This window comes from Macaca nemestrina, chromosome 6 (genome assembly GCF_043159975.1).
Source record: "Macaca nemestrina isolate mMacNem1 chromosome 6, mMacNem.hap1, whole genome shotgun sequence".
Taxonomy (NCBI): domain Eukaryota; kingdom Metazoa; phylum Chordata; class Mammalia; order Primates; family Cercopithecidae; genus Macaca; species Macaca nemestrina.
The window spans coordinates 107118886-107146351 of NC_092130.1; the positions used below are offsets into that span (position 1 = coordinate 107118886).

Sequence of the window (27466 nt, forward strand, 5' to 3'; positions counted from 1 at the left end):
CATGGAGACAGAACGGGCCACATGGCAAGGAATGCAGGCAGCATCTAGGATCTGAGAGCAACCTCTAGCTGACAACCAGCAAGGAACTTCAGTTCTATAGCCTCAGGGAACTGAGTTCTGTCACAAGCACATGAGCTTGGAATGGGATCCCAGCTCCAGACGAGAATGCAGCCTGCCTGACACCTCGATTTCAGTCCTGTGAGAACCTGAGCAGAGAGCCCATTTGTGTTGTACTCAGACTTTCTCATCCACAGAACTGTGAGCTAAAAACAGTTGTGGGTTTAAGCTGCTAAATTTGTGGTAATTTGCAATCACAGCAGTAGAAACAAAAACAGTCATGTGTGGCCGGGCGCGGTGGCTCAAGCCTGTAATCCCAGCACTTTGGGAGGCCGAGGTGGGCGGATCACAAGGTCAGGAGATCGAGACCACAGTGAAACCCCGTCTCTACTAAAAATACAAAAAATTAGCCGGGCGCGGTGGCGGGAGCCTGTAGTCCTAGCTACTCAGGAGGCTGAGGCAGGAGAATGGCGTGAACCCAGGAGGCGGAGCTTGCAGTGAGCCGAGATCGCGCCACTGCACTCCAGCCTGGGCAACAGCATGAGACTCCGTCTCAAAAACAAACAAACAAACAAAAAAAACAGTCATGTGTTGCTTAAGGAGGATACATTCTGGGAAATGTATCATTAGGTGATTTTGTCCTGTGGGCATCATAGAGTGTACTAACATAAACCTAGATAGTAGAGTGTACTACACACCTAGGCTATATGGTATAGCCCATTGCTCCTAGGCAACAAACCTCTACAGCATGTTACTGGACTGAACACTGTAGGCAACTATAACATAATGGTCAATATTTGTGTATCGAAACATTAAAAAGGTACAGTAGAAATATGGCATAAAAGACTTTAAAAATAGGCTAGGCACGGTGGGTCACACCTATAATCCCAGCACTTTGGGAGGCCGAGACGGGTGGATCACTTGAGGCCAGGAGTTGGAGACCAGTCTGGCCAACATGGTGAAAGCCCGTCTCTACTAAAAATACAAAAATTAGCCAGGCGTGGTGGCACGCACCTGTAGTCCCAGCTACTCAGGAGGCTGAGGCAGGAGAATCGCTTGAATCCGGGAGGCAGAGGTTGCAGTGAGCCGAGATTGCGCTACTGCACTCCCAGCCTGGGCAACAGAGCAAGAGTCTGTCTCAAAAAAAAAAAAAAAAAAAAAAAAAAAAGTACACCTTGTATAGGACACTTACCATGAATAGAGATTGCAGGACTGGAAGGTGCTCTGGGTGAGGCAATGAGTGAGTGGTGAGTGGATGTGATGGCCTAGGACATTACCGTAAACTACTGTAGACTTTATAGACAACTAGACTACATTAAGTTCATAATTTTTTTTTTCAAAAATAAACTAACTTTAGCTTACTATAACATTTTTATTTTCTGAACTTAAATATATTTTTTTAACACTTTGACTTAAGTCATGTAATGCACTGTACCTCAGTGTTACAGTGGGTATATCTTGCTAGGCAATAGGAATTTTTCAGCTCCATTATAATCTTATGGGACCACTGTCTTATATGCAGTCTGTCATTGACCAAAGCATTATTATGCAGAGCATTACTGTACATTATGTATTTGTTTCTCCACTCAATTATGATCTGGAAGGCAGGATCCATGTCTTTTTTTTTTTTTTTTTTTTTTTTTTTAATCTATATAAGCCCCTCTGAGCAAGGTGCCTGGCTTGGAGCAATGCTCTAATAAATGTCTGTTGAATAAATTAATAAATGAATAAGTCCTGCATTTGCAGTACTGTGTAGGCAACTGAGACAAGGTTCGAGTGTACTCAATGTATTTCAGAAAGTATTCTACCAGTGGCCAGCACCATGCCAACGTGGAGTCCCTCCAAGATAATGTCTCTGATTTTCTTGGACTCCCAGTGTTCCTTATCATATATAGGTATTGGGGTTTCAAATGTTACTGACTCAGACATAGTTAATCATAGTTATCATGGGATTAGAGATAAGAGCTGATGGAAAAATGAAAATAAGAGATAAGGAAAGTTTCAAAACTTACTGCTATGGTCTGAATGTTTGTGAGACCCCTGCCATCCTCCCCAATTCTTTTGTTTTCTTTTTTTTTTTTTTGGAAATGGAGTCTCATTCTGTCACCCAGTCTGGAGTACAGTGGTGCGATCTCGACACACTGCAACCTCTGCCTCCTGGGTTCAAGCAATTCTCCTGTCTCAGCTTCCCGAGTAGCTGGGATTACAGGTGTGCACCACCACACCCAGCTAGTTTTTGTATTTTTAGTAGAGATGTGGTTTCTCCCTGTTGGCCAGGCTAGTCTCGAACTCCTGACCTCAGGTGATCCACCCACTTTGGCCTCCCAAAGTGCTGGGATTACAGGCGTGAGCCACCATGCCTGGCCACCCACCTCAATTCGTATGTTGACATCTTTATCCCCAAGGTGTTGGTATTAGGAGGTGAAGCTTTTGGGAGGTGATTAGGTAATGAACTTGGATCTCTAATTAATAGGATTAGTGCCCTTATAAAAGAGGCCCAACTGGATGTGGTGGCTCACAGCTATAATCCCAGCACTTTGGGAGGCCAAGGTAGGAGGATCACTGAAGGCCACGAGTTCAAGACCAGCCTGGGCAACATAGCAAGACCCTCCAATTCCATCTCTACAAAAAGTATTTTTTTTAATTAACTGCATGTGGTGGTACAAGATTGTAGTCCCAACTACTTGGGAGGTTGAGGCAGGAGGATCATTTGAGGCCAGGAGTTCAAGTGAGCTATGATTGTACCACTGTACTCCAGCCTGGGTGACAGAGTGAGACCCTGCCTCTTCAAGAAAATAAATAAGGGGCCCAAAGGTTACTCTTTGCCCATCCACCACGTGAGGACATGGTGAGAAGGCACCCTCTATACACCAAAGAAACGTCGGCCTTAACCAGACACCAAATCTGCTGCCTTTATCTTGAACTTCCCAGTCGGCAGAACTTTGAGAAATAAATTTTCCTTGTTTTTAAGCCACCCAATCTATGGTATTTTGGTATAGCAGCCTGAATGAACTAAGACACTTATTTGGAAGAATAACTTGTTATGCTTCCCTTATAGAGCTTCTGATTGATGCTACTTGTGATTACAACTTTGAGCAATTAATTTTATCCTTTCGAGGGTCAGTTTCTTCACTAGTAAAGGGGAGAAGACATCGTGTCATCCCAGCCCTAATATTCTGTGTAATCTATGAGTTTTTTTGGCCCATGGGTGAAAATAATGCAGTTGACTCTTCGCTGCTGCTGCTGCTGCTGCTGCTGCTTCTTCTTCTTCTTCTTCTTCTTCTTCTTCTTCTTCTTCTTCTTCTTCTTCTTCTTCTTCTTCTTCTTCTTCTTCTACAGCGTCTTGCTTTGTCACCCAGGCTGGACTGCAGTGGTGCAATCTCAGCTCACTGCAACCTCTGCCTCCCGGGTTCAAACTATTCTCCTGCCTCAGCTTCCCAAGTAGCTGGGATTACAGGTGTGTGCCACTGCACCTGGCTAGTTTTGTACTTTTTTTTTTTAGTAGAGACAAGGTTTCACCATGTTGGCCAGGCTGGTCTCGAACTGCTGATCTCAAGTGATCCACCCACCTTGGCCTCCCAAAGTGCTGGGATTACAGGCATGAACCACCACACCCGGCCTCAGGGTCTTTTCATTTCTTAAGTCTGCAAGTCACAATGTGGCCATCTAAATGTACAGACAGTGAGGAGGAACAGAACCTACTGATGTGCTATCTGAATACTTAGATGGCCATATTGCGACTTGCAAGCTTAAGAAATGAAGAGACCCAAAATAATCTCACATTGACCAAATTAACTGCATTATTTTCTCCCCATAGGCCAAAAGAAGCATCTCAGAATCCTCAAGAAACAACAAAACGTGTTCATATTTTCAAAAATCTTCTTCTAATATCTCAAACTGGTATTTAAAAACAGGGTAAAGGGCTTTTCTACTTTAAAAATGTTCCAGCATTGTAATACAACTGGAAGAGTCCCAGCCAAAAAGGCTTGACATTTGACTATCTGGGCAGCGATAGAGCGTGCACTCAAAGTGAAAAGAGGATGACATGATGCTTAAACTATGTTTCAAAACCCACCCCCACAACAAAATGAAGGGGGGGAGCAGAGGCGCTTGGATGATGTAAGAACAAGTATCTCAAGGGTATGTGAAGAAATTAAAAGTTAGCAATAGCCAGTAGCTTCCAGTTGGCCAGCCTATTTTAACTCAGGAAAATAAAAGGCATTGCTAACTAATTTTGGTCCCCTTCACAAATGGAAAAATATTCAGAAGAAGATGAAGATACAGCAGTGACCCAAGCAGACACAATCCCTACCCCATGGAGCTTAAAATTCTGAGAATACTAAATAGGGGTCTTCTTGGCCAGATAATTCACCTCTATTTTCAGTTCCATGAATGTCCACCATATTATGAGCACTGAACAGAGAGGAGGCTATTCATAAAGTTAATGAGCTTTTAGTTTCACAGCTGCTTACTTTCACAGGCCCTTCCAAGGTTCTGTATGTCCTTCGCAAGGATTTAAGGTGTAGCTGGATGCATGGAGATCCACACCAACCAGAGGGTCAGTCTCTACATTCTGGGTCTGTGTGGAAGGCTGGTAGGTTGAATGTACTCTCTCAATTTTTGCTGGCCTCCAGTGACACCCTGCAACATGTGGAACCTCCCCAGGTATCTGAAATCCAACTTCGGCGCCAAGGAGAAAGTATGGAATGAGATGCTCCACCATTCTCTGCTCAGGGTTCTCCAGACAAAGGCCCCACCACCAGCTTCTCAAGCCCTATCTTTTCCACTCGGGACACCAAATGGGATGCTGAGACGATGGCCAAAGGGTCAGCTGGAGGCCTGCCCAGTAACATCAAAGGTCTGGAGTCTCTGACGGCTTTTCTTAGGGCATGAACACCTCTGGAACAAGAGATTTCTTCAGCTGTGGCATGACCTATAGTTCTCAAGCTGAAAGATTATTTTCTAAGCCATTAATAACAAAAAACGTATTTCTATCTGCCATGCCAGAAGAAAAACAAAATTATCTTTCTATTCTCTTTACACAAAATACTATTATAAAGTTCTGGCTATTTGAGGAGCGGTCAAAGAGGATGAAGTCAAAAAAGTAGGGAAAAGAAGTGTTATATAGGTGGGTCAAACAGTGAAGTTATAACAGTAACAATAATTCTTAATACTAATGGTAATGATGCTATTTTTCTGGATGCTTTTTAAAGTTTGTAATTTGTTATGGTTTCTTCTCTTATTGTAAGTAGATATTTAGTCTTGGGCTTAATTTCATATTCTTTTTCATAAAGAGGGCTCCATATTTTATAAGCTTTGCAATAACCTGGATCTACCCTTGACCAAGTTCCTTTTCTTGAAGAGTGGGGCAGGAATCACTAAAATCACAAGAAACCAATTCTTACAACTTTTCTTTCCTCCATTAAATCCTTACCCTCTCCTACTTGATCTTGAGTCTATTATAAAAGCTTAGAAGATTCAAATGCCAATAAGGAGTGTTCAAAATATCTAAATCCATCAGACTTGCCCGACCTGATCTCATTGAAAAAGCAAAGCAGTAACTCTGTCTTCCTAATTTGGAAGAAGACAGGTTTGCCTGGATCAGTTTTTGGAAGGGAATTACTTTAGAAATGCTGATCTCCAAAAAAAAAAAAAAAAGAAGAGCATATCATTTCGTTTGTATATTTCTTTTGAAATTAGTTATTAATATAGAGGCAGTCACTTTTGAATGTCTTGTACCGTATACCAACCTGTATTTTCCATCTTTTCAGGAGGGAATGGCAAGGCTGAGAGCCAGCAAAGGGCAAAGAAATGACTGCCCATTTTGTTGCAACACCAGAAAACTCTTGATTTATCAGTGCATTTGGCATACTCTTTTTTGGTGGGGTGGGGAGGTGGTGATGGGCTGGTGGAAATAAAGACTTGTAAATTTTATAAATGCAAGTCCTCTAAAGTAGGCCAATTGGTCAGCTGCAAACTTGGCAGCATCGTGAAGCATGTGTGCTGGGCAGCTTCGGAACACGATGTTCTGTTTCACTTCTGAGAGCAGGGGAAAATGGAATAAGGGCTCAACCCAGGACAGAGAGCGAGAGAGAGCTCAGCAGGGACATGCGAAAGGGCCCAAAGACAAAGGAAACACTAAAGAATAAAAGCCCAACATCATTAGACTGCTGACCACAACATTGAAAAAAGAGAGAGAGAAAGAATGTAAAAGCATCTGAGAGAGGTGCTGTGGTTCTGATGCTTGCTGAAGCTAAGTTCTGGAAAATTCAGAGCAGTTGTGTGATTGATGATTAAAAGTAATAAGTCAGTGTTTTATGTAAGAGTAATGATGAAATTTCGTAAAAGTTCTTGGAAATAATGCTAAATTTTATTGAGTCTATAAACCTTGAACCATTAAAAAAAGTGTGGCATAAAGGAAAAAAAAAGTTTCAAGCACAGACTCCTATAGCTCAAATTTAAAACGAACTTGCTAGGGCTTTTTTTTTTTTTTTTCCACCTAAATTTACATTTCATATTGTTTTAATAAATATTTGGCTACTAAATAATAATATATAATTTATAAAAATAACAAAGTATTTGGCATATTTGAGTAGTCACCCTTCTCAGATATTTTCAAATGATGAGTAAATAAACTAAAAAAGTGCAAAAAGTATGGACTTGCATTAACAGTTCAACAAAAGCAGGTGCTAATAGTAAATTATACTTTAATTCATAAAACATTTTGTTTAATGGTACCAACTGCTCATATCTTGAGATTTGTTTTTTCTTTTAATTAAGTGATTTTGAATTATGTCATGGTGACATTCTATTAGAATCATTTAAAACTGATAGCATGTAATGAATAACCTCACATATATTTGTCTTCAAATATCTGGTGTTATCATAAACTTGAAAGGACAGAGATCAAGCAAGTGATAATTGCTTAATTCCATATGTACACTGTTATTTAAACATATTAACTTAAAAATAATTCTTAAGGAATATCTCCATCTTGATTTATTGCACAGAAGTTCAAGTATAAATGCAAAAATGGTTATTACTTAGTGGCACCTCTTCTTCCTCCATGTATATGCCAAAAGAGAAAGACAAAAGAAAAAAAGAAGCCACCTATTTATTCATGTAAAAAAGAGACTATGGTGGCCAAAAGACTCAGCTGGTCTTTGTAAAGGAGTTTATAGCTTTCAGCTGAAATCTCTAAGTGAGAATTCTCATTCCCAGCTGCTGGCTCCCTGGGAGCTCTCGGTGGCCTCTGACCTCATTTCCATGGAGACAGAGGTGGGAAGGGTAAAAAATAAGTTAAGGGGGAAACTTTTCTTAAGGCAGTATTTTCAAATCCCCACTTGTCCAATACTGATGACTGTCCAAGTTAAAAGTGGCCACACATCACTATTTGAAATCACTTTCAGTTTTTCAAGGGTGAATGGCTAAAAATGAGGTATTTGATTGTAAATCTGCATTTGCAGAAATAAAAGAAAATACCTGCCCTATTTGATACTGTTTAATTGAAGCTCTAAATGAAGGCAAAATGGCTGCTAACATTCAACAATGGAGAGAGAATTCTAGCATGTTTCGGGGTCTGGTTTGTGGCCGAGTGCTGTGAATGGTGTATGTCAGAGTTCTGCAGACCTCTGTACCTGTGGGGGTTGATGCTCCCTTAAGCATCAGAAAAGTGGGATCTTTGTTAGGAGAACTTAAAAAGGGATGATTCTCCTCACATATCAATTATTCCATCCCCTTGCCTATCAGCCTTTGTTCCTGACCATTTAACTGAAGCTAATAAAAGTTATCACGACACTACAATTACCGCTACACTTGGCTACCAGCAGCCATTTTTTTTTTTTTTTTTTTAGTTATTACTGCATTCCCGCTACTGTATGATGTGTTTTCTCACTTTACTGTAGTCTCTTAAAAAAACCCTTTTTATCTGGGAACAATTCAAATATACACAAAAGCAGAGAAAATCAAGTGTTGAGCCCCATGTACCCATCACTTTCTCATGGCAATCATCAATTCCTGATCACTTCTGTTTTATTCATATCTCCACCCATTTATTACCTTTACTTTATTTTTTGAAGCAAATCTTATATATTTTTATCCACGAATATTTTAGTTTGTATTTATAGAATATAGGACTCATTAAAACTAAACACAATAGGCCGGGCACAGTGGCTGAAGCCTGTAATGTCAGCATTTTGGAAGGCCGAGGCGGGCGGATCCTTTGAGCCCAGGAGTTGGAGCAATGTGGCAGAACTCCATCTCTACCAAAAGAAAAAAAAAAAAAAAGCCACGGTGTGGTGGCACATGCCTGTAGTCCCAGTTACTCAGGAGGCTGAAGTGGGAGATTGCTTGAGCCCAGGAGGCAGAGGTTGCAGTGAGAGTAGAGATTATACCACTGCACCCTGGCCTGGGCAACAGAGTGAGACTCTGTCTCTAAAAAATAAAAATAAACTCAGTATGATTATCACACCTAAAAAATCAAGAATTTCCTAATATCAACAAATATCAAGTTAGTGAGTCTGCTTTCTGAATTATTATTGTTGTTGTTATATTACTATTATTCACATTTTACAAATACAAAAACCGAGGGAAAGATAAGTTTAAAATCCTGCACAATATCTCACAGAAGATATGTAGGCAAGCCTGGGTTAAAATCCAGACACAGGCCGGGCACGGTGGCTCATGCCTGTAATCCCAGCACTTTGGGAGGCCAAGACAGGAGGATCACAAGGTCAGGAGTTCAAGACCAGCCTGGCCAATATGGTGAAACCCCGTCTCTACTAAAAATACAAAAATGAGCCGAGCGTGGTGGTAGGCACCTGTAGTCCCAGCTACGCAGGAGGCTGAGGCAGGAGAATCACTTGAACCTGGGAGGCAGAGATTGCAGTCATCTGAGATCGTACCACTGTACTCCAGCCTGGGCTACAGAGCAAGACTTCGTGTAAAAAAAAAAAATCCAGATATAGCTGAATACAAAGCCTGTGTTTAGTTGGGTAAGTAAGCTCCCAAAGTCACAAGGGTAACAGTCATAAAATAATGATAGCTAACTTTTTTTGTACTGAGGATGACTAAACTTTGTTCTAACTCCTTGTTTTAACTCATTTGATTTTCACTATAACCCTTTGAGGTAGGTGCTATTATTCCCATTTTACAGATGAGGAAATGAAGGAACACAGGAATCAGGCAATAGCTAGCAAGCGGTGCCTCCAGTCAGGGGCACATTCAGTCACTTTATTCACTGGCTTTTCTTCTTATATATCTTCATAGCTATGAATCTATGCATGTAAATATCTACTTATTTGAATAGATAATATATTCTCATGGCTCAAAACTCAAGAGGTTCAAAATGGTACACATGGAAAAATCTGTGTTACCTCTGTCCCAGCCATCCAGTTTCTATCCCCAGAGGCATCAATATTTTCAGTTTCCTGGGTATCCTTTTGTAGATATCTTGTGCACATACAGGTAAATTCATATCCTTCTCCTCCTTTTTTTTTTTTTTTTTCCGATACAGAATCTTGCTTTGGCATCCTGGCTGGAGTGCAGTGGCACAATCTCAGCTCACTGCAACCTCTGCCTTCCAGGTTCAAGCGATTCTCCTGCCTCAGCCTTCCAAGTAGCTGAGATTACTGGCACTCACCATCACACCTGGCTAATTTTTGTATTTTTAGTAGAGACAGGGTTTCACCAGGGCAACAGAGCGAGACCCTGTAATGATTTTTAAAAAAAGGAGTCTTGAACTCCTGACCTCAAGCAATCCACCTGCCTTGGCCTCCCAAAGTGCTGGGATTGCAGGCGTGAGCCACCACTCCCAGCGTCCTCCTATTTTTACATGGAAGGCAGCATGCTAGACAAAGGTTCTGCATTTACGGTTTTTCACTTAGCATATTTTGGAACTTCATCACTCTCTTTTACACAGACACCACGCTACTCCAATGTGCCCATTCATGTTGGCAAGTAAACCCAGGTCTGAGTTTCTAAGTCTTTAAATTTTAACTGCCATGTAAATATTTAATGTTGAATTGGAACTTCCATCTTTTCCCAGCTCAGACTTTGAGCCTGCCTAAACCTCTTTAAAATCAATTCATTCTGCTATCGTTGCTTCAAACAATGGCCTGAAACTTACTCTAAAAGCAAAGCACATTGACTCATGTTCCCTGAGATCCTAGCAAAGTTTTATCTAAAAATAATCCAATGTTAGGCCGGGCGCAGTGGCTCACGCCTGTAATCCCAACACTTTGGGAGGCCGATGTGGGTGGATCACGAGGTCAGGAGATCAAGACCAATCCTGGCTAACACGGTGAAAACCCGTGTCTACTAAAAATACAAAAAATTAGCCGGGCATGGTGGTGGCGGGCGCTTGTAGTCCCAGCTACTCCGAAGGCTGAGGCAAGAGAATGGCGTGAACCCGGGAGGCGGAGCTTGCAGTGAGCCGAGATCGCACCACTGCACTCCAGCCTGGGCGACAGAGCAAGACTCCTCAAAACAACAACAACAAAACAAAACAAAAAAAGAAATCATGTGTCAGGAGAAATGCCATTTAACATTAAAACATCATAGGCTTCGTATACTCTGCAGATTAGAAGCATTAATTAAATTTAGACTTTTGAAAATTAAATATGCAGGTTAAAATTTTTAGGGTAACCACAAAAACTACAGTGGAAAAAATGGAATGAAGAAAAACTAAATCTGAAACAACCCAAATAAGTAAAAACAGGGAAAAGCAAAACAAAACAAAAAAATCGACCGGACGTGGTGACTGATGCCTATAATCCCAGCACTTTGGGAGGCTGAGGCGGGTGGATCACCCGAGGTCAGGAGTTCGAGAGCAGCCTGGCCAATATGAGGAAGGCTTGTCTCTATTAAAAATACAAAAATTAGCCGAGCATAGTGGCACATGCCTATAGTCCCAGCTACTCGGGAGGCTGAGGTAGGAGAATCACTTGAACCCGGGAGGCAGAGGTTGCAGTGAGCCAAGATCATGCCACTGCACTCCAGCCTGGGTGACAGAGCAAGACTCTGTCTCAAAAAAAAAAAAAAAGAAAAAAGAAAAAAAGAAAAAGAAAAAAGTAAAGAAAGAAAGAAAAAGAAAAATCGGAGTATATAGATGTGAAAGTGAGATGGTAGAAATGAATTAAAAGGTAGGTGGACTAAAATTTGCAATTATGATACTATCAGATTGAACTTTTTTAAAAGGTAATTTACTATTTTACAAACGCCACGTTCAGCCAAAACTTAAGTGCAGAGAAAGATTTAAAGTCAAAAGATGGAAAACTAGACAATAAGGAGATATCCAAAGAAAGTTAGCAAGACTATTTTAGTATCAAAGTAGACTTTAAGCCTGAAAGCATTTACCAAATATACTGAAAGTTTTAATTAATCAGGAAGATATGACCACTCTAATTCATACAGTGCAATAATATGGCTTCAGAATATATAAAATAAATATGAAAAGAGCTACAAGGAGAAACTGACATGACAAATCCATTGTCACACTAGATCTGCAGTTCTCAAACTTCAGGGAGCATTCGAATAACCTTGATGGCTTGTTAAAACACAGATTGCAGCCGGGTGCGGTGGCTTTGAGAAGCTGAGGTGGGCAGATCACTTGAGGTCAGGAGTTTGAGACCAGCTTGGCCAACATGGTTAAGCCCTGTCTCTACTAAAAATACAAAAAAATAGCTAGATGTGGTAGTTCATGCCTGTAATCCCAGCTATTCAGGAAGCTGAGGCAGGAGAATTGCTTGAACCTTTGGGGCAGAGGTTGCAGTGAGCCAAGATGGTGCCCTGCACTCCAGCCTGGGTAACAGAGCAAGACTCCATCTCAAAGAAGAGCAAAAACCAAAAGAAAAAAAAAACAAAAAACACAGATTGCTGGGTCCTACCCTGAGAGTTTTTGAGTTTTGGATTCCTTAGGTTGAGTGGGGCCTGAGAATTCACATTCCCAGAATGTTCCCCCCTTGAGAACCAGTACTGCACAGAAGTCCTGCACATATGCACCAAGAAAGTTTATAGTATAGTATAGGAAGTATATATAAGAAAGTTTATAGAAGCATCGACCATCAGAGAAAACCATTGACAACAACCCATAATGGCAATCAACAACAGAAACAGTAAATAACTCATAGTATATTAAGACAATTGGACATTATATAGTAATGACAAAGAATGAACTACAGCTTTATGCATCACTATAGCTAATTATCACAATGTTTGAGCAAAAGAAGAAAATTTGAGAAAAATAAAGTTCCAGGGAAAATAAATTAAGACATTTTTTAGGGAATATCTGGTTATGATAAAACCATAAAGAAAAGCAAGAAAAGGAGTAACCCAAAATAGGATAGCAATTTTCTCTGTAGGGTGGGGTGAGAAGATGCAGTCGTGAAGAGTAATGTTCTATTTCTTAAGCTAGGAGGTGAGTTCTTGGATGTTTGTTTTATTCTAAGTTGTAAGGATAAATGATGCATACTTTTTGTATCTAAGGTAGATCTCTCAAAAACGCTAAAAGGTAATGAAACCAGATCACATATAGGAAGCAGCAATCACTTCCAATTGAAAAGGACAAAAGTAAGTTCCACAGGGAATTGGGTTTTGAGCTATTATCAAAAATTTGATAGGCAAAGCTCTGGAGGGAGAAGGGGAGAAAGAAATTTTTTTAACTTTGGCCAAATGGCATAATCAAATCATAAGAAGTAGACCAGTCTGTCCAGAAAGAACTGTTCATATGGGATATGTCATTTTTTTTTTTTTTGAGACAGAGTTTGGCACTGTTGTCCGGGCTGGAGTGTAATGGCTCCATCTCGGCTCACTGCAACCTCCGCCTCCCGGATTCAAGCGATTCTCCTGTCTCAGCCTTCTGAGTAGCTGGGATTATAGGTGCCCGCCACCACACCTGGATAATTTTTATATTTTTAATAGAGATGGGGTTTCATTATATTGGCCAGGCTGGTCTTGAACTCCTGATTTCATAATCTGCCCTGTCTTGGCCTCCCCAAGTGCTGGGATTATAGGCATGAGCCACAGTCCCTGGCCCAAATTCTTAATTCAATTAAGCATATATGAATTTTGAGAAGATAGGACACATTGCAGATACATTCTTACAGGAGGAAGTCAAAGAAAGTCTGATGTGTGGCTGCTCTCTGTCCCTGCACAGAAAAAATTCAAATAGTATATACAGTTTACCACAAATTTTTAGGCAAAAACCTGGTTATGTAGTCAGATCCATCTATGCGAAAAGTAAAACATCTTTGACTTACTTATTTATAATTTTTATTAGGTAATTTGAGGTAATATATGTATGCATTTTTAACTTGATCACTCTATAAGGCTTACAAGGAAAAAGAATTAATCTTGTCCAAACTGCCCGTTCTTGAGTTCCACTACCTAGAGGAGCTACTTTCAACTTTCAGGCTCTTCTGATTTTAAATTCCATTTTTGAAGAAACATACCTATATTGCTACTTCTTGATTTAGACGTGATTAGATTAGAATTAGATTTAGAATTAGAGTTAGATTTAGAAAATATTAGAATGTATTAGATTAGGATTTAGTTCTTTCCTAACTACGATCCCTAGACTTTACTGCACACAATTACTTCTTCATCTTTATGTTCCCAACATAAATCTTTCACAATTTTTGGCCAAATCAGAGTACAGTATTTGCATTATTTTGATCATGTAAGTATTGTTCTCAGTTAAGCCATGTGGTACCCTGTGAACATATTTTTTTTCCTTGTATAACTTCTAAATTGTACAGGGGTTAATTGCTTCTTTTGTACTTATAATTTTCTGTTTACATAGCAATAAGTTATCCCCAAATTTTCCATTCAAGTGTCTAACATGCCCCTCAATATTGTCCAATTTAATCGGTAATTTCTATGTTCCAGTTTTCCCCACTTGAAGACATCCCTCTTGGGGTACTCCATCTTCTTATTACAATCTGGCTTACTGAAGACGTGTTATCCCCGGACTTCCTTGACTATCATCCTAGAAATTCTCATCACTTCTTTCTTCCGTGGGATACCATCTTCCTTGTTTCTCCTGTGTGCTTAGGGTGGGGCTTGTCATATGGTAGGCCTTTCTGTACACAAGGCCCATCTGGTTCTTTGTAGAATCCCAAAAGCCAGTTATCTTTAAGATTTATCTCTTGGGCTTATCAGCTTTCTCAGACAGAATCATTCCGTTGCCTGATGGTAGGGGTGTGCATAAAGACTGGCAGCCAACGTTTTGGAAAGGCCTTGGGGAAGGGGTGGGTTTACTCTTCAGTATGCAGATGTTTCCTTAATCACTCTGTTTTCAATAAAGAGCCTTACTTTCACCTTCAAATGTTCCAGGGTTCTAAAAAATTGCCCTCTCCAGTCTAAATGGATGAAGGTTGAAAGTCCTATCATCAGATCATAAAACTACCAAGATTGTAAAAGAGGTCAATCAGTTAGGTTTTATAGTCAACAAATATTTATTGAGTGCCTAATTTGAACAAGGCATTGTGTTAGAAATTGAGAGAACGCATACTTCCTTACCAAATGCCTTGGAACTGGGATCTACTCTTTGTGACAAAAAAAAAAAAAAAAAAGAATCAAGTTTCTACAAATCCCAGAAAGTAGTGCTCACACACAAGGTTTTGAAACTCATTACTCCGAGAGGGTCTAGGCCAAATGTGGAAACGGTTTCAAAAAATATATAGGAAAGTACTTAATTGTCAGCTCCATTAAGACAAACTAAAATGTTGTAGAAATATTTCTAACCTCTGAGACTCTTGAAAAAGAGAGCAAACAGCTCTTTCAACAATTTCTTTTTTTTTTTTTTTTTGAGACTGAGTCTTGCTCTGTCACCCAGGCTGAAGTGCAGTGGCGTGATCTCAGCTCACTGCCACCTCCGCCTCCTGAGTTCATGTGATTCTCCTGCCTCAGCCTCCCAAATAGCTGGGATTACAGGCACCCACCACCACACCTGGCTAATTTTTGTATTTTTACAAAAATTATGTTGGCCAGGCTGGTCTCGAACTCCTGACCTCAAGTGATCCACCTGCCTCAGCTTCCCAAGTGCTGGGATTACAGGCATGAGCCACAGTGCCCAGCAGTCTTTGGACAGTTTTGATTGGTAGTGAGAGGTATGTTCCTGGAATGCTACGTGCAGTTCCTAGAATATACTAAATTCTACTTTGAAGAAGTGTATCTACTGTTGTGCAAGTCTGTCAGCAGATATTTTCTATATTATTCAAGTTACGTGTGGAGCGGAATGATCTTCATACACCAGCGATTCTCAGAGTGTAGTCTTTGGGCCTCTGGGGATCCCCAAGGTCAAAACTAGTTCTTATAGTAATACTAAGACATCGTTTGCCTTAGTAGTATTAATAATAGCCTTTCTCATTGTGTTGATATTTACATCAATGGTGTTTGTGCTTTAGTGTAAACCATAACAGTAGCATAAAACTATGCCAGCAGATACTTCACCACAAGGCTCTTGCAGAAAAAAAAAAAAACAACAGTTTCACTGTTTCACTTAAGAATGTCTTTGAGTGCTGACTTCAGCAGCACATACACTGAAATTAAAATAATACAGAGAAAATTAGCACAGCCACTATGCAAGGATGACATACACATCTGTGAAGCCTTCTATATTTTTAAAAAAGAATGTCTTTGAAACAGCATTAAAAAAACTTCTTAAATCTCAACCATTATGTACACTTTAAAACTATTCTGTATGACAAAATGGGAACTGCACAGAAAACGCTGTGCGCTGTGGCTGCATGCTGAAGTATGACGGTCGGTGTGAAGAGAAGTGCATGTTTAATTGTACGAGATACAAGCTGAAGAGCCGTTTTTCACAATACACATGTTTTTTTTTTTTTTTTACTTGAAAGAACAACTGACAGACAAATTATAGTTATTCCTACTTGAGTACTTGTCAGACATTTTCTCAAAAATTAATGAAGTGAGTCTGTCACTTCAAGGAAAACAACCAGCGGTATTTGTTGCCAGTGATAACATTTAAGCTTTCAAGTGAAAATTAGAATATCAGAAAATTCATATTCACCACTGTGGGCTTGACAACATCCTAATACTTAAGGCTTTGCTGATGAGATTGGTGATGTTAACAATTGTGATTTGGAAAAAAAAAAAAAAATGTTTTTAGAGAAGGGGTCTCACTATGTTGCCCAGGCTGGACTAGAACCCCTGGGCTCAAGCAATTCTCCCACATAAGCATCCCAAGTAGCAGGGACTACAGGTGAACCTGACTGTGTCCAGCTGACAATTGTAATTTTTTAAAATATTAAAATAATAATAATAACATTGATAACAAAACATGTCAAATTTGGGAAGAACAAGGTAACTCAGTGAACCAGTATTTTCCAAATGATCAATGCATGGGTGAAAGATCCATTCGAAGTGAAAGATAGAAGAATTTTAATTTGACAAGTAACATTTAAGAAACTACTACTTGGTGATTTTGGGGTAATATTAAAGAAAAATATCCACAACTATTTGAAAAGGCTGTTAAAATACTCCTCCATTTTCTAACTATACATATATCAGCAGAATGAAAGAAGTGGTAGACATGAGAATCCAGCTGTCTTCTATTAAGCCAGACATTAAGGTTTTTATTTATTTATTTTTAAATTTTACTTTAAGTTCTGGGATACACGTGCTGAACGTGCAGGTTTGTTACATAGGTATGCACGTGCCATGGTGATTTGCTGCACCCATCAACCTGTTATCTAGGTTTTAAGCCCCACGTGCATTAGGTATTTGTCCTAATGCTCTCCCTGCCCTTTCCCCTGATCCCTGACAGACCTCAGTATATGATATTCCCCTCCCTGTGTCCATGCATTCTCATTGTTCAACTTCCACTTGTGAGTGAGAACATGCTGTGTTTGGTTTTCTGTTCCTGTGTTAGTTTGCTGAGGATGATGGTTTCCAGCTTCATCCATGTCCCTGCAAAGGACATGAACTCTTTCTTTTTCATGACGGCATAGTATTCCATGGTGTACATGTGCCACATTTCCTTTATCCAGTCTATCACTGATGGGCATTTGGATTGGTTCCAAGTCTTTACTATTGTGAATAGTGCTGCAATAAACAAACATACAGGTGCAGGCAGACATCAAGGTTTTTGCAATGATGTAACAATGCTACGTTTGTCACTATTAAAAAATATATAGTTAATTTTCATCAAATATGCAGTGATTCCTAATTTTGGATGATATTGCCCAACCTCCCCTCCAGGGACGCTGGGCAATATCCAAAGACATTTTTGGTTGTCACATTGGGTGGAGGTGGCAGGAAAGGTGCTGCTGGCATCTAATGTGTAGGGGCCAGGGATGCTACTGAACATCTTATAATGCACAGAACAGCTCCCACAACAAAGAGTTATCCAGCACAAAACATCAATAGTGCAGAGGTTGAGAAGTCCTAGACTAAATTATAGAAGAGAGATACGAAAGCTGTCTATCAAAACGAAACAATGAAGCAAATCATCTAAGTGTATGTATCCAAAATGCTACATTTTTAGATCAAGATGCATACAGATTAGAGTAAGATACTAGGTTTAAGTCATGAAAGCTGTTTTTTGATTCACCAGAGAGAATAGTCTGTAATTTTTTTTGGAGGGGGGGATGGGTACTGAGTCTTGCTCTGTCACCCAGGCTGGAATGCAGTGATGTGATCTGAGTTCACTGCAACCTCTGCCTCCTGGGTTCAAGCGATTCTCCTGCTTTAGCCTCCTGAGTAGCTGGGACTACAGGCACGTGTCAACACACCCTGCTGATTTTTGTATTTTTAGTAGAGACAAGGGTTCACCATGTTGGCCAGGCTGGTCTCAATCTCCTGACCTCAGGTGATCCACCTGCCTTGGCCTCTCAAAGTGCTGGGATTACAGGCGTGAGCCACTATGCCCGGCCTCACTCTGTAATTTTCTTTCTTTCTGTTTTTTTGAGATGGACTCTAGCACTGTCACCCAGGCTGGAGTGCAGTGGTTGCGATCTCGGCTCACTACAAGCTCTGCCTCCCAAGTTCACGCCATTCTCTTCCCTCAGCCTCCCAAGTAGCAAGGACTACAGGTGCCCGCCACCATGCCTGGCTAATTTTTTTATATTTTTAATAGAGACAGGGTTTCACTGTGTTAGCCAGGATGGTCTTGATCTTCTGACCTCATGATCTCTCCACCTCAGCCTCCCAAAGTGCTGGGATTACAGGCGTGAACCACTGTGCCCGGCCCTCAGTCTGTAATTTTCTACAGGAAAATATAGGGCTAATTTTTAAGCTCTGGTTTATCATTAAAACTAATAGTGTTTTAGAAATTCATTCTATCTCATGTTCAACATATAACTTATGCTTGGTATTGTAATCGGTATTTGTATTTCTGAATACATAGCAAATGTGAGGCCAGCGAATGTGAACATGAACTAAAAGACACAGTAATTATAGCACTCTGTACTCTGGGCTTTGACTTAAGGCATCTTCTAAGGTTCCCCAAGCATCCATAAAATACAAGACTTAAAGCATTAGTAAGATGTCATGTTTTTGAAAAATAGAATAGTACTGGAGAATGAAGCTAGTTAATGGTTGTTGGACAAATTAATGACATCATTTTGGTAAGAGAGGATTTATATAACTCCTAAAATCTCACCGTAGGTGGGATCATCATATCAGTCAACTAGTCATATCTACGTGTGGTTTAATTATATCTTTCCAACTATTTCTGCTCATCCTGCAATATGTTGAAGTCCTAACTCCAATACTTATGAATGTGACTTTATTTAATAATTGGGTCTTTGCAGGTGTAATCAAGTTAAAATGAAGTCATATTGGATTAAGATGGGCCCTAAACCAATCACGGGTGTATTTATGACTGACAGATTTGGAGACACACACACACAGAGGGAAGAAAGCCACATAAAGACAGAAGCAGAGATTGGAGTGAAATAGCTACCAGCCAAGAATGCCCAGCATTTCTAGGAGCCGCCAGCAACTAGGAAGTGGCAGGGAAGGATTCTTTCCTAGAACCTTCAGAGGGATCATGGCCTTGCCAATTTTGGACTAATAGAACTGTAATGCAATACATTTCTGTTGTTTTAAGCCACCGAGTTCATGGTATTTTGTTACAGCAGCCCTAGAAAATTAATAAGCCTACCAGTCTATACCAAAGCCTCTTCTTCAAACCTTTTGCAGCTGGTTTAATGGTCTTGGGCTGACAGAGTCCAGTGATGGGGCACTCACTACCTAACAGAACAGGCAGATTCATTGCTGGCTGGTTTTAAAAGTTATAGAGTTCTTCCTTATAATGAAGAGACAGACATGTCTGCTTGGTTGTTTACATTGTTTGTTATCTATTTATTTCGTTAGTTAGAGACGGAGTCTCCCTCGGTTGCCAGGCTGGAGTGCAGTGGCGCGATCTCGGTTCACTGCAACCTCCGCCTCCCTGGTTCAAGGGATTCTCCTGCCTCAGCCTCCTGAGTAGCTGGGATTACAGGCGCGCACCACCATGTCTGGCTAATTTTTGTATTTTTAGTAGAGATGGGGATTCACCATGTTGGCCAGAATGGTCTCGATCTCCTGACCTCATGATCCACCCACCTCGGCCTCCCAAAGTGCTGGGATTACAGGCATGAGCCACCACGCCTGGCCACATTTAAAAATTTTTATGAACAGTCTAGAATTCTGTCATCTATAATACATACCATGATATACTTTGGCAAATGACTCACTGAAAGTTCATCTTGTTCAAAGACAGGAACTGAAATCCCAAAAGGTCAAATCAAGGCTCTGGTTACTGACCATTTACAAAGCGAGCAGGTAGCTCAACTGGGTGAAGTCTCCCCTTGAGCTCAAAGGGAAAGTTGTGGCTACCACGAATGAGAATGGGTGGCATCACCTCAAATCATTCACATTCAGTTTTAAAGAAGTTTGCAGAGAGAATTAGGCCCACAGGTTGGGGGCCCAGTTTATAAAAAGGATGAGCAACTTTTAAGCTTTACAAATTTGGTAGCCAAAATAGGATTAGAATCGAGTTCCATATGGAAGAAAACCTCCAGTGGTTTTGTGACTCAATGCAGAGTGCCTTCCCTGAGCACAGCATTGGAATAACCATCATTTAATCCATTGTATACTGTCCCTTGTGACGGGAGCTCTTAATAAGGTGTTTAATAAAAGCTCACAAATTAGTTTACTCCCATGCCATTGTATCCTTCTTTCACGGCAATTGAATTTCTATTTATGATAAATTCACTCAGTATTCACGTGGGCGATGCATATATTTCAAAATGTTCAGCTGTAATTTGGATCTAATTAGTTGACACTTTGGGTACTGCCAAAAGTTTTTTTTTTTTTCAGGAGTGAATTGGCTGTTTCAACAACAAATTCTCAGAAACATCTGTAGAATAAAACCAACTAACAAAAGTATTTATGTTACAGTTTTTCACTGTGACATAGGGGACATTCCATTTTATGTGCTTTGCATTTATTGCAAGAGCTTGGGTCACAAGATCCTCTGTGGGATGGGCTTTCCTCATCATCATCTTGTCTTGTTTCTCTTTTCTTTGTTCCCTTAAATTTACAAGGTGCTTTAGATGGAAAATTCAATAGCCTGATGGGACACTTTGTTTTGCATCTCGACTTCTCATTATCTTTAGACTTGGCCCTCCATATCCACAAATTTTAAGGGTTTTGACCAACAGCGGGTTGAAACATTCAAGAAAAAAAAATACAACAGTAAAATTGCAAACAAAAAACCAATACAGTGTAACAGCTATGTAAATAGCTGTATTAGATATTATAAGTTATCTAGAGATGACTTAAAATATAAGAGAGGATGTGGATAGGTTTGATGCAAACACTATGCCAATTTGTATCATAGACTTCAGCATCCCAGATTTTGGGATCTGAGAGGATCCTGGAACCAATCCAGTCCCCTGGATACCGAGGGCCAACTTTAGTTAATAATGAAAAGCAAGGATGACAGCTACACAGGAAATCACTTTGAATGTGGAAGAATGCTGACAACAGAGCAGGATTTGGTTGATTATAATGAAGGTGTTGAAGGTGATGATGATGAAAATAGCAGCAGCCAACAATGATGGCACTTACTATGCTCCAGTAATGGAACTAGATATGTTATCTCATCTGACCCTCCTAACAACTCTGTGAAGTAGGTATGTATTATCCCCATCTTGAAGATGGGAAAACTGGGACTTTGGAAGGTTAAGCTACTTCCTCAAGGTCTCAGAGCTAATAAGTTGAAGGCCACCATTGAAAGCCTGTTCTATCTATCTTGCAGTCCATGCCCTTAATCATTACATGACATGGACTTAACTGTTTTATGAGACAACATATGGGTGTGTAGTAAAATTCATATTTCTGCTGTGTATACTAGTGTGTATATTCTATATTTCTACAATGCTGTCATCTCAGTCACTGCCTTACTGATTTAGACAAGAGGCAAACTAGCTTTCCCAGGGTAAGAAGAATTACATAAAGTGAAAGTCTGGCTCTAAAGTCACGGAGAAAGTAGGCACTCAAGAGAATGTGGTCTTCTAGGTCAGTGTTCTCCAGCTAGAGGCTAAAAAACCCCAAGGCAATTAGCTCAGCAACTTAGGCACCCCTCTTCAAGTTTTAATTCCATATTTGAGTGAGGGGTAATTTTGTCCAAATATTGTTTCAATTATTCATTTTGATATGCTAGTAAAAGGAAGCAGACCTATTTCTAAAAATCTGATAACTAGATCATCCCACCACCCTACTGGGCTCTGAGATTTGGGGTCAGACTCCAAGGCCCAGTATGTATGTATGTGTGTGTGTCTGTGTGTGTGTGTGTGTGTATATATATATATATATATATTTTTTTTTTTTTTTTTGAGATGGAGTTTTGCTCTTGTTGCCCAGGCTGGAGTGCGATGACTCCATCTTGGCTCATTGCAATCTCCACCTCCTGGGTTCAAGCGGTTCTCCTGCCTCAGCCTCCCAAGTAGCTGGGATTATAGGCATGCGCCATCATATCCGGCTAATTTTTCTTTTCTTTCTTTTTTTTTTTTCTTTGTATTTAGTAGAGACAGGTTTTCGGTATGCTGGTCAGGCTGGTCTTGAACTCCTGACCTCAGGCGATCCATCTGCCTCGGCCTCCCAGAGTGCAGGGATTACAGGTGTGAGCCACCATGCCCGGCTGGCACCGTGTATTGTATAAGAACTCTAGAGTCAGGTTGTCTGCATTAAATTACCAGCATCATCACTTGCTAGTTGCGTGATCTTGGATAATTCTTAACGTTTCTTTATGTTTCAATTCCATTCTCTTAAAACAGGTAATAGTTGTAACTCCTCATAGAGTTGTTGGGTAGATTAAATTAATTCATACATGTAAAACACTTGAAAGAGTGCTTGACATACAGTGAGAGTCCTTAAGTACTAGCTGGCATCATCATTATTGTCAGCATCACCATCACCATCATCATCGCCATCACCATTGCAGGAATCTAAGTGTTTGACCCCTTTGTTTTCACTATGGAAAACTACATAGTCCCAAAGATCTTCATTTATAGTCCCAAATTCCTTAGGGAAGTTATAATTGGTATTAGGACTTTAGTAATTATTTATGTTTGTACTCAACAGCAATAATTTTCAGGATAATGTGATAGGCCCCAAATCTAATTTTTATGGAATTATCTTTTTGAAAAGTAATCAGTAAAGAAGTTTGTTTTTTAAGAAATTGCTTTTGGCTAAGGATAATGTTAATAAATCATACAGCACAGCAGCTGGCACATAATAGGCACTCAGCAAATGTCACTGTCACTGCGATTAATGTAGCATGTTCATGTCTGTTTTGTCTTCCTTATTAGTACTTTATCACATAGGTTACTTTTCTGTTGTGAATATAGTATTTGGTAGAATTTCTGAACACTGAAAATGCTGACTTTTTAAAATAGAGGAATCATCATTTCTCCTTCTCTAACTTTCTTGCTAAAATATCTCCCTTGTCCTCTTCTATAAGTCTAGAATTAGAGAAAGTGAACCTGGGTGTGAAAGAGTAAATCAATTAGAGCACATACACCCTCCACAATAGCGTTTTGTTGGGAGGTGCTTATACCAGAGCTTCCAATTTCAGATTCATCAACAGATCCTGTCTCCTATGTTATTGTGGACATTGTTCTATTAACATCAGCTCAAAGTAAGCAAGCACATAAAAGGATTCAAGTTTCAGCCCTTTTTTCATTATGAGAAATGGCAAGCTCTAGGAATAGGCCCACTGGGATAAATAACCTGCTATAAAGACATTTCTGGCCGGGCGCAGGGGCTCACGCCTGTAATCCTAGCACTTTGGGAGGCCAAGATGGGCAGATCACCTGAGGTTAGGGGTTTGAGACCAGCCTGGCCAATATGGCGAAACCCTGTCTCTTCTAGAAATACAAATATTAGCCGGGCATGGTGGCGCATGCCTGTAATCCTAGCTACTTGGTAGGCTGAGGTAGTAGAATCTCTCTGACCTAGGAGTTGGAGGTTGCAGTGAGTCAAACTCATGCCACTGCATTCCAGCCTGGGCAACACAGCGAGACTCCGCCTCAAAAAAAAAAAAAAAAAGAAAAAGAAAAAGAAAAAAGAAAAAAAAGACATTTCCTTTACATGAGCAAACGTATTTTATCTTCATATTTTACTGGAAAATACTGTTTCTATGGTGAGTCTTTTGACTGTTGCATTGCTCATTACTTTCAATGTAATTTAAAATAAGTTTGTTGCTAAGTATTGCATATTAGTTTCAAGAAAAAACAAGGAAATAAGAAAAAGAACAAAATTATAATCATGTGTAATACCACCATGAAAACAAACTACTGTTAACATTATTGTATATAGTCTTATAGATTATGTGTGCATGATCTTTTTATTTGTTTCCATTATGCATATTTTGGGACATTTTGAAGGTTTTAATTTTTATGTGATCACCCCACTTCTCCTTTATAGCCTCTCCATTTGTATCATACTTGTCCTTGCCCACGTTAAGATTGCAACACTATTCAGTTGTATTTTTATCTACTACTATTATGATTTTTTTCCTTTCATTAAAATTTTTAATCAATTTGAAATTAGTTTGGTTTATGAGCCATAAACCACATTTTAAGTTTATCCAAATGGCTGGCCTGTTGCTTAGGCACCACTTACTAAATAATCCATCGTGCCCTGTTGACTTGAGGTGCACCTTGATAGAATAGTAAGTTCATATGTAACCTAAGACTTGTTTTGGTACTTTGTATTTATTCCATTTTATTGATTCATCTGTCTGTTCCTGCATAGAAGCACATTTATTAATTATTATTAATTTAGTGGGTATTTTTATGAAAATTTGGCAATTATATTTATACAGGTTTAATCATGGGTATTCTACCTTTCCCTTGTTAGAAACATTAACTCACTTCAGTGTTTTCACAGGTAATATATGCACAGTGTATACATTCAAATGATACAAGAATGTAAAATGTGATAAGTGAGTCTTCTTCCTTTACTTTCTCTGCCAGTTACTTCCCCACTCTGGAAGCAATTGCTATTTTTCATATATCTTTCTAGTGCTATTCTATGTGTATGTAAGCATAGAAATAAGATATTAAGATGACACTTTCAGCTAAGACTCTAAGATGACAGATCTTAGATATTCAGATACCAATGTGAATGCCGTATAAAAATAGAAATACTCAATGGAAACACTCAGAAACCAGTTTCATGAGCCTTAAATTTCTTAGCCAGACTGAGGATATGCAATGGTAGGCTATCGGCAAAGAATAAAGTGAAATAGAGCTATGATTGTGAAGATAATTTCTCTGGATAAAACTGTGCTGTGTGTTGCATTTCCTACCAACGTCAGGCCTAGAGAGAAGAGCCTTCCACAGCAGTACTTTTGAGAGTTTGATTTGTGGCCTTGCTGAGTGGCGGACACCAAGAAGACTGTTTCACTATTGCCTGAGAACCAGGGGCAACAGATGGGCTGGCTACTGATAGTGAAGCCATGCGAGTGTGGGCCATGTGGGTTGGGTTTGCATGCTCAGAGCTTGTCAAGGCAAAATATGTGTGAGTGATTTTCCTGCAGCAGATGTGAGCCATGCAGGGGAGATAGAGATAGAGAAAGAGAAAGTTTTGTAAGGTCATTAGTCCATTTGTGCTGTCATAACACCAATACTTAAGACTGGGTCATTTATAAACAATATATTTTATTTCTCACAGTTCTGGAGGCTGAAAATCTAAGATCAAGGTGCTGGCAGGTTTGGTGTATGCTGAGCACCTGGTCTCTCTTCTTCCACTATGGTGCCTTTTTGCTGTGTCCTCACATGGTGGAAAAAGGAAGGGCAAGAGAGGCACACACTCTCTGAAACCTCTTTCTTTTCTTTGTTTAAGATGGAATTTTGCCCTTGTTGCCCAGACTGGAGTGTAATGGCGCGATCTTGGCTCACCGCAACCTCTACCTCCTGGATTCAAGTGATTCTCCTGACTTAGCCTCCTGAGTAGCTGGGACTACAGGTGCCACCACACCCGGCTAATTTTTTATTTTTAGTAGAGACAGGGTTTCTCCATGTTGGTCAGGCTGGTCTTGAACTCTTAACCTCAGGTGATCTGCCTGCCTCTACCTCCCAAAGTGCTGGGATTTGAAACCTCTTTTGAAAGGGTATTAACCCATTAGTTAGGGAGGAGATGTCATGATTGAATCACTTTACAAAAGACCCTACTTCTTAACACTACCATGCTGGAAATTAAGTTTCGACATTTATTTTGGAGGGATCACACATTCAAACCAGAGCAGTCATGCACATGCACAATAGTCTATCCAGATGGGCAAGAGACTTTAGCAGTTAAAAGCTGAGAGTGAACTGCAAGTTTCCCAGGAGGAAGAATAGGCAGTGCTCCTAAGAGTACATCATTGTATGCATCAAGGGAATGCAGGTGAAGTATCTCCATCAGTGAGGGAGATGCCTCCAAAAGGCAATAACAGTGTTCCTTGAGTAGGAAGACCAGCCATCCCGCATTGCCCAGAACTTAGGGTGTTTCAGAGACACAAGACTTTCAGTTTTAACACCAAGAAAGTCCTGGGAAACCCAGGGTAAGTTGGTCATCCTGCCACTAAGTAAAAATGTAAGCTTTAAATACTTGTCATACCTACAGAGTGTAAAGCTATCTTAAGACAGTAGAGTCAAGTTCTTACTTTCGGGCTCTCTTACTTCTTGTCATTTCACCCTCGAATGGTGAGAAAAGACTAGCAGAAATGTCCAGCTAGAAGAAGCAAACCTTACCTGGGGGAGGAGTGTAAGGGTAACTTCGAGTTGGCAGCTTTGACTATGACATGAGACTGGGCATTTTAATTTCTTAATTGAGATGAAGTTGATGATCTAAAGTGATACAAAAGTGTGTATTTCTCAAGTGATTAGAAAAGTTATAAAACTTTCTGAATTTTCATTCAGAATCAGGAGAACTTCCCCACTGAGTGTATTTGAGTGGGTCAATGGGACACAAAATAAAGTTGCTTTGTGATTTCACTCCATGAGTCATTCTTATTCAATATGTTAGTTTTATATTTGTGGGTTTAGAAAAACCCACCAAAGTGTAGCATTTTACACATCCTACTCCTCTTCACTTTTCCCACTTAACACAATATACTTCAGAGCTTATTCTACATCTGACAGATTGGGGGACTTCTTCTCTTTTAATGGTTACATGCTATTCCAAAGTTGGATGTTCCATGTTTTATTTAACTAGTTCCCTCATGATGGATATCCAGATTATTCCCATGTTTTCCTATTAAAATCAACTGTCAGTATCAATTTCACATGTCTAAACATAATCTAGATGTGAACATTCATTTCAATTTTTTTTTTTTTTTTTTTTTTTTTTGGAGATATGGTCTCACTCTGTTTGCCCAGGCTGGAGAGCAATAGCGGGATCTTGGCTCACTGCAACTTCTGCTTCCCAGCCTCATTTCAAATTTTGTTATTATTCATGAATTTCCATCCAAAGAAATTACGCTAATTTACCATTCCACCCAAAAATGTATGACAGACTGCATATTTCCCCACAAACTCACAACAGCCAATTTGATAGATGAAGAAAGGCATTTGATGGTTTAAATCTACATTTTCCTTGTTCTTTTTATTCATGTATTTATTTATTTTTCTTGAGATGGAGTCTCACTCACTCTGTAGCCCAGGCTGGAGTGCAGTGGTACAATCTCAGCCCACCACAACCTCTGCCTCCCAGGTTCAAGCAATTCTCCTGCCTCAGCCTCCCAAGTGATTGGGATTACAGGTTGCCACCACCATGCTCAGCTAATTTTTGCATTTTTAGCAGAGACGGGGTTTCACCATGTTGGCTAGGCTGGTCTCGAACTCCTGAACTCAGATGATCCCCTCCTCTTCAGCCTCCCAAAGTGCTGGGATTGCAGGGGTGAGCCACT

General features: G+C 39.9%; 1 non-coding gene across 1 annotated transcript; it reads left to right on the forward strand.

The window, feature by feature from the left end:
* Positions 1–15572: 15572 nt before the first annotated feature.
* LOC112425462 (U6 spliceosomal RNA) lies at positions 15573–15679 on the forward strand. The gene has a single exon (XR_003016522.2). It is a non-coding gene; the product is annotated as a U6 spliceosomal RNA (small nuclear RNA).
* Positions 15680–27466: the final 11787 nt, after the last annotated feature.